This window comes from Triticum aestivum, chromosome 6B (genome assembly GCF_018294505.1).
Source record: "Triticum aestivum cultivar Chinese Spring chromosome 6B, IWGSC CS RefSeq v2.1, whole genome shotgun sequence".
NCBI lineage: Eukaryota > Viridiplantae > Streptophyta > Magnoliopsida > Poales > Poaceae > Triticum > Triticum aestivum.
In genome coordinates, this window is record NC_057810.1 from 470,047,763 (window position 1) to 470,054,232 (window position 6,470).

Sequence of the window (6,470 nt, forward strand, 5' to 3'; positions counted from 1 at the left end):
GAGGGTTGCTCATCACTCGGTAGGATTTTTATAACTTAGGCGAGCACAGGGCTGCAACTAAGCCCCCGAGTGAGAGGGTTGCTCATCACTCGGTAGGATTTTTATAACTTAGGCGAGCACAGGGCTGCAGCTAAGCCCCCGAGTGAGAGGGTTGCTCATCACTCGGTAGGATTTTTATAACTTAGGCGAAACGGATACGCGGCTAAGCCCCCGAGTGAGAGGGTTGCTCATCACTCGGTAGGATTTTTATAACTTAGGCGAAACGGATTCGCGGCTAAGTCACCCACTGAGGGGGAATTTTATTGGACAAAAATAAAAAGTGACATAAATTATGGAGGAACTATGACACTATTATTTTGAGGTCCATGAACTACAGAAGTACTTTATTGCAACTCATCCGAGTGATAAAACTTAAGTGTAAAATGGGCGGAGTAGCTCCGCGTTCCAGGCTCGGGGCTCGTCGATATTATGCTCGACGTTGTAAAGACGGTACGCCCCATTGTGGAGAACCTTGGTGACGACGAAGGGGCCTTCCCAAGAAGGAGCAAGCTTGTGTGGTTTGTGCTGATCCACTCGGAGAACTAAATCTCCTTCCTGGAAGGCTCGACTTCTCACATTTCTGGCGTGGAAACGACGCAAATCTTGTTGGTAGATGGTCGAGCGGATCAGAGCCATCTCCCTTTCTTCCTCTAAAAGGTCGACTGCGTCTTGCCGCGCTTGTTCAGCCTCTGCTTCGTCGTAGATTTCAACTCGAGGAGCATTGTGGAGAAGATCACTCGGCAAGACTGCTTCAGCTCCGTAGACCAAGAAGAATGGAGTTCTTCCGGTCGACCGATTAGGTGTAGTCCGCAGCCCCCAAAGCACTGAGGGAAGTTCGTCGACCCAAGCTCCAGCCGCGTGTTTGAGATCACGCATCAGCCGAGGTTTCAATCCCTTAAGAATCAGACCATTGGCTCGCTCTGCTTGTCCATTCGACTGCGGATGGGCGACTGAAGCGTAGTCGACCCGTGTGCCCTGGGAGTTGCAGAAAGTTCTGAATTCCTCCGAGTCAAAGTTCGACCCATTATCCGTAATGATGCTGTGCGGGACTCCATATCTGAATATTAGTTCCCTGATGAAGCTAACAGCAGTACCGGTGTCAAGGTTCTTGATTGGTTTAGCCTCGATCCACTTTGTGAACTTGTCGACTGCCACCAGTACATGCGTGAAGCCGCTTCGTCCCGTTCTCAAAGGACCGACCATGTCCAGTCCCCATACTGCAAAAGGCCAGACGAGTGGGATGGTCTTCAGAGCTGACGCAGGCTTGTGCGACATATTCGAGTAGAACTGACATCCCTCGCACTTATCCACTATCTCTTTTGCCATCTCATTCGCCTTTGGCCAGTAAAATCCGGCTCGGTATGCTTTGGCCACAATGGTCCGAGAGGACGCATGATGACCACAGGTCCCCGAGTGAATATCATTGAGGATGAGTCGACCTTCTTCTGGTGTTATGCACTTCTGACCAACTCCAGTCGCACTTTCTCTGTATAATTGTCCTTTGATTACGGTAAAGGCCTTAGATCGACGGACGATCTGTCGAGCCTCTTCCTCATCCTCCGGAAGCTCTTTTCTCAGGATATACGCAACATATGGAACTATCCAGTCGGGAATGACCACCAAGACCTCCATGATCAAGTCGACCACCGCTGGGACTTCGACCTCAGTCGGATCTGTGGCACTCTTGGGCTGTGGAGTTTCTTCGGTGAAAGGATCTTCTTTGACTGACGGAGCGTGTATATGCTCCAAGAACACATCACTCGGAATGGCTTCTCTTTTGGAACCTATCTTCGCCAGATCATCAGCTGCTTGATTTTTCAGTCGGGGTATATGATGGAGCTCCAACCCCTTGAACTTCTTTTCCAGCTTCCTCACTGCATTGCAGTATCCAGTCATGGCTGGGCTTCTCACGTCCCACTCTTTCATCACCTGGTTGACCACTAAATCCGAGTCGCCATAGACCATCAGGCGATGGACGCCGAGTGAAATGGCCATGCGCAACCCATATAAGAGGGCCTCATATTCTGCCTCATTGTTGGAGGAATCAAAGTGAATCTGGAGCACATATCTGAGCTTATCTCCTCTGGGGGAAACCAGGACAACCCCAGCACCGGAACCATTCAACATCTTAGAGCCATCAAAGAACATGGTCCAATGCTCCGAGTGAACTTCAGTCGGCTGCTGCTGTTCAATCCACTCGGCGAGGAAATCTGCTATTGCCTGGGACTTAATGGCTTTCTTTGCCTCGAACTTGATATCAAGGGGAAGAAGTTCAATCGCCCATTTGGCCACTCGACAAGTTGCATCTCTGTTGTGCAAAATCTCTGATAGTGGAGCGTCGCTGACGACTATGATGGAATGATCAGAGAAATAATGAGCAACCTTCTTTGTGGTCATGTATATTCCATACACAAGCTTCTGATAATGAGGATATCTCTGCTTGGATGGAGTCAAGACTTCAGACAAATAATACACTGGGCGCTGAACTTTGAGAGCTTTTCCTTCTTCTTCCCGCTCGACCGTTAGCACAGTACTGACGACTTGTCCTGTGGCTGCGATATAGAGCAACAGAGGCTCTTTGCTGATTGGAGCAGCAAGCACCGGCTGGGTGGAGAGCAGAGTTTTGAGCTCGGCAAACGCTGCATCAGCTTCTGGAGTCCACTCGAACTTGTCTGTCTTCTTCATCAGTCGGTAAAGAGGCAATGCCTTTTCACCGAGTCGTGAGATGAATCGACTTAATGCGGCCAAGCACCCAGTAAGCTTCTGGACATCATGCACTCGCACAGGGCGTTTCATTCGGAGAATAGTGCCAATCTTTTCTGGGTTAGCGTCGATTCCCCGTTCGGAAACGAGAAAACCGAGTAACTTGCCACCAGGAACTCCAACTGTGCACTTTGATGGATTGAGCTTGATATCATACCTTCTGAGGTTGGCAAATGTTTCGGCGAGATCAGCGAGCGGGTCGGAACCTTTTCGTGACTTGACAACGATATCATCCATATACGCTTCCACATTCCGACTGATTTGAGTGAGTAGACACTTCTGGATCATTCGCATAAATGTGGCTCCGGCATTCTTGAGGCCGAATGGCATGGTGATATAGCAGAAGCACCTGAATGGAGTGATGAAAGCTGTTTTTACCTCGTCGGGTCCGTACAGACGGATCTGGTGGTACCCGGAGTAAGCATCTAAAAAGGATAACCTCTCGCACCCCGCGGTCGAGTCAACAATTTGATCTATGCGAGGGAGAGGAAAATGATCTTTCGGGTAGGCCCGGTTGATGTGCTTGAAATCAATGCACATCCGGAGCGACTTGTCCTTCTTAGGAACCATGACGACATTAGCGAGCCACTCGGAGTGGTATATCTCTTGGATAAATCCTGCCGCCAACAATCGAGCCACTTCTTCACCAATGGCTTTCCTCTTCTGGACGGCGGACCGCCGAAGATGCTCTTTGACTGGTTTTGCAGATGAGTCGACTCTTAGGCGATGCTCAGCCAGTCCCTTGGGAACACCTGGCATGTCAGCGGGCTTCCATGCAAAAATGTCCCAGTTCTCACGGAGGAACTGGATGAGCGCTTCTTCCTATTTTGGGTCGAGTGTTGTGGAGATGCGGGTCGGAGCTGCATCGGGGTCGGTCGGGTGAATGTGAACAGGCTTCGTCTCACCGGACGACTGGAATGCAGACTCTGTGACGGGTTTCTTTGATCGCAGCAAGTCACTCGGATCTGCGTTTTGCTTGTATTCTTCGAACTCGACCGCTGTCACCTGGGAATCGGCAATCTTGGAGCCCTTCTGAAAGCAATCTTCTGCCTTTTTCCGATCGCCGGTGACAGTGATCACTCCTTTGGGGCCGGGCATCTTCAATTTGAGGTACACGTAGCATGGTCGAGCCATGAACCGTGCGTAAGCTGGTCTCCCCAAAATGGCATGATATGCACTCTGAAAATCCACGACCTCAAACGTCAACTTTTCTTTGCGAAAATGCTTCGAATCACCAAACACCACGTCCAAAGCTATTTGGCCGAGTGACTCGGCCTTCTTCCCTGGTATAACTCCGTGAAAGCTCATGTTACTAGTGCTCAGTCGGGACATCGGAATGCCCATCCCTTTCAGTGTGTCTGCATACAACAAGTTCAGCCCGCTTCCACCATCCATCAGCACCTTTGTCAGTCGAGTGCCTTCGACAACTGGATCGACCACCAAAGCTTGCCTCCCAGGGGTGGCAATGTGAGTCGGGTGATCAGATTGGTCGAATGTGATGGGTGTTTGAGACCATTTCAGATAATTTGCTTTTGCTGGGGCAACCATGTTCACCTCTCGATTAATGACTTTCAGTCGACTCCTGCTTTCCACATCTGCAAAGATCATCAGAGTGGAGTTGATATGTGGGTATCCTTCCTCACTGTCCTCCTTGTCTTCGGCCTTGTCTGACTCTTTCTCCTTGTCCTTAGACTGTTTTCCCTGGAACTACTGGATCAGGAGTCGACATTGGCGAGTGGTGTGCTTCGGGTAGATGATATTCCCCTCTTCGTCTTTCTTCGTATGGATGTGACATGGCATATCCATTACGTCGTTCCCTTCTTTATCCTTTACTTTCTTGGGATTCCAGGACCCTTTTGGTTTCCCCTTAAACTTTCCTTGAGTCACGGCCAGAGCCTCTCCAGGAGCTGCCGGTTCAGCCTTCCGCTTCTGTTTCCGACTGGTGTTTCCTTTTTCCGACTGACTCGGCTTGTGCTTGCCGCTTCGGAGTCGGTCTTCTTCTTCGCCGTTGGCATACTTGGTAGCAATCTCCATCATCCGACTCAAGGTCATGTCACCGGTTCGACCAAACTTCAAACTCAGTTCTCTGTTCTTGACGCCATCTTTGAAGGTGCAGACTGCCTGATGATCAGACACATTCTCCACAGTGTGGTGCAAAGTGATCCACCTCTGAATATACTCTCTGAGAGTCTCATTAGCCTTCTGCACGCAGACTTGCAACTCTGTCAATCCAGCTGGTCGCTTGCAAGTTCCTTCAAACGTTCTGATGAACACTCGGGACAGATCTTCCCAAGTGTAAATGCTGCTAGGAGGTAATTGAGTCAACCATGCCCTGGCAGAACCTTCCAGCATGAGGGGCAAATGCTTCATGGCCACCTCGTCGTTCCCACCACCAATCTGAACTGCCACTCGGTAGTCTTCAAGCCAAGTTTCAGGCTTAGACTCACCAGTGAACTTGCTGACTCCTGTTGCCAACCTGAAATTGGGAGGGATTATTGCGGCTCTGATAGCTCTGCTGAAACATTCAGGACCAGAAACATGCACTCGACTGCTTGTGGGTACATCTCTGTCGAGTCCGCCTCGATGGGCTCTGTTCCGGTCGACTAAACCTTGCACGATAATGGATCGCGCGTCGAAGCCCGGTTCTCTGGGGTCGACTGGAACCCTCCGCCCTGTACTGTACTGACGCCTGTCATCTGGCTGCCGAGGAGCGTAAGACCCACCCCTCGGAGGGGAATTGGGCACTCGACGCCTATCATCTCGGTCGAGTCTGTCGCCATATTGATCTCGCCGATTCTCACGCCCTTCACGCCGCGGAGGCGATCTGGGGCTGTGAGCCGACTGAACCGTATTCACAGTGACGGATCGACTGTGAATTCTGTTGCGCGACTGAGACACGGCTGAATTCTGATCTCCTGCTGCTCGGAGTAGATCCCTGATCTGCAGCAAACCTCTGCCAGCTTCCGACTGCGAAGGCTGGATGGACTCTGCTATACGGGTCGCAGCTGCTAAATTCTGGATTGGGGTTCGATATACCTGAGTCGGCGGGAAGAGTTGACGTCGATTGGTGTCGGGAACTCGTTGCCGCGCGCGCTCGTCGAGTGCTCGCTGAAGATTCTCCAGTCGAGTGCGTTCGGCCAAATTGGCCAGACGTGCCTCCTCCAAGGCACGAGCCTCGGGGGTTTCTCCTGCGATGGGAGTACGCAGGGGATCTTCGTTCCTGCGGCGAAGTTCCTCTCTTTGCAGAGAGTCGAGTGGCTCGGGCTGGTACTCTTCGTAGCCTCGTGCAGGGTCGCCGCCGTCACCTGCTCCACCATCACGGGCGAAGCCAGGGGGACTGTGGGGCCCGTCAACCATCAAGATTTCCGCCGCTGGATCACTGCTACCACACTCGGATGCAGTCTCTACGGAGCTAGTCGACCGATCGAACAAGCCGTAGAGAGATTCGTCGGGCTCGATTGCCGCAACTTGGGTGGTGGCCGATTGGCGAGCCACCGCGTGCCTCACCCATCGCTGAAGCCTCGACCGGCCTGAGCGCTTGCGCTGGCGGGAGACCGGGAGAGTGGACGATGGAGGAGCCAACCGATACTGGGTCGACGGTTGCCGCAGCAGAATGCCGCGGACACATGCGCAAAAATGCGTCGCTCCGCGGACGGGGAGCGCATCAA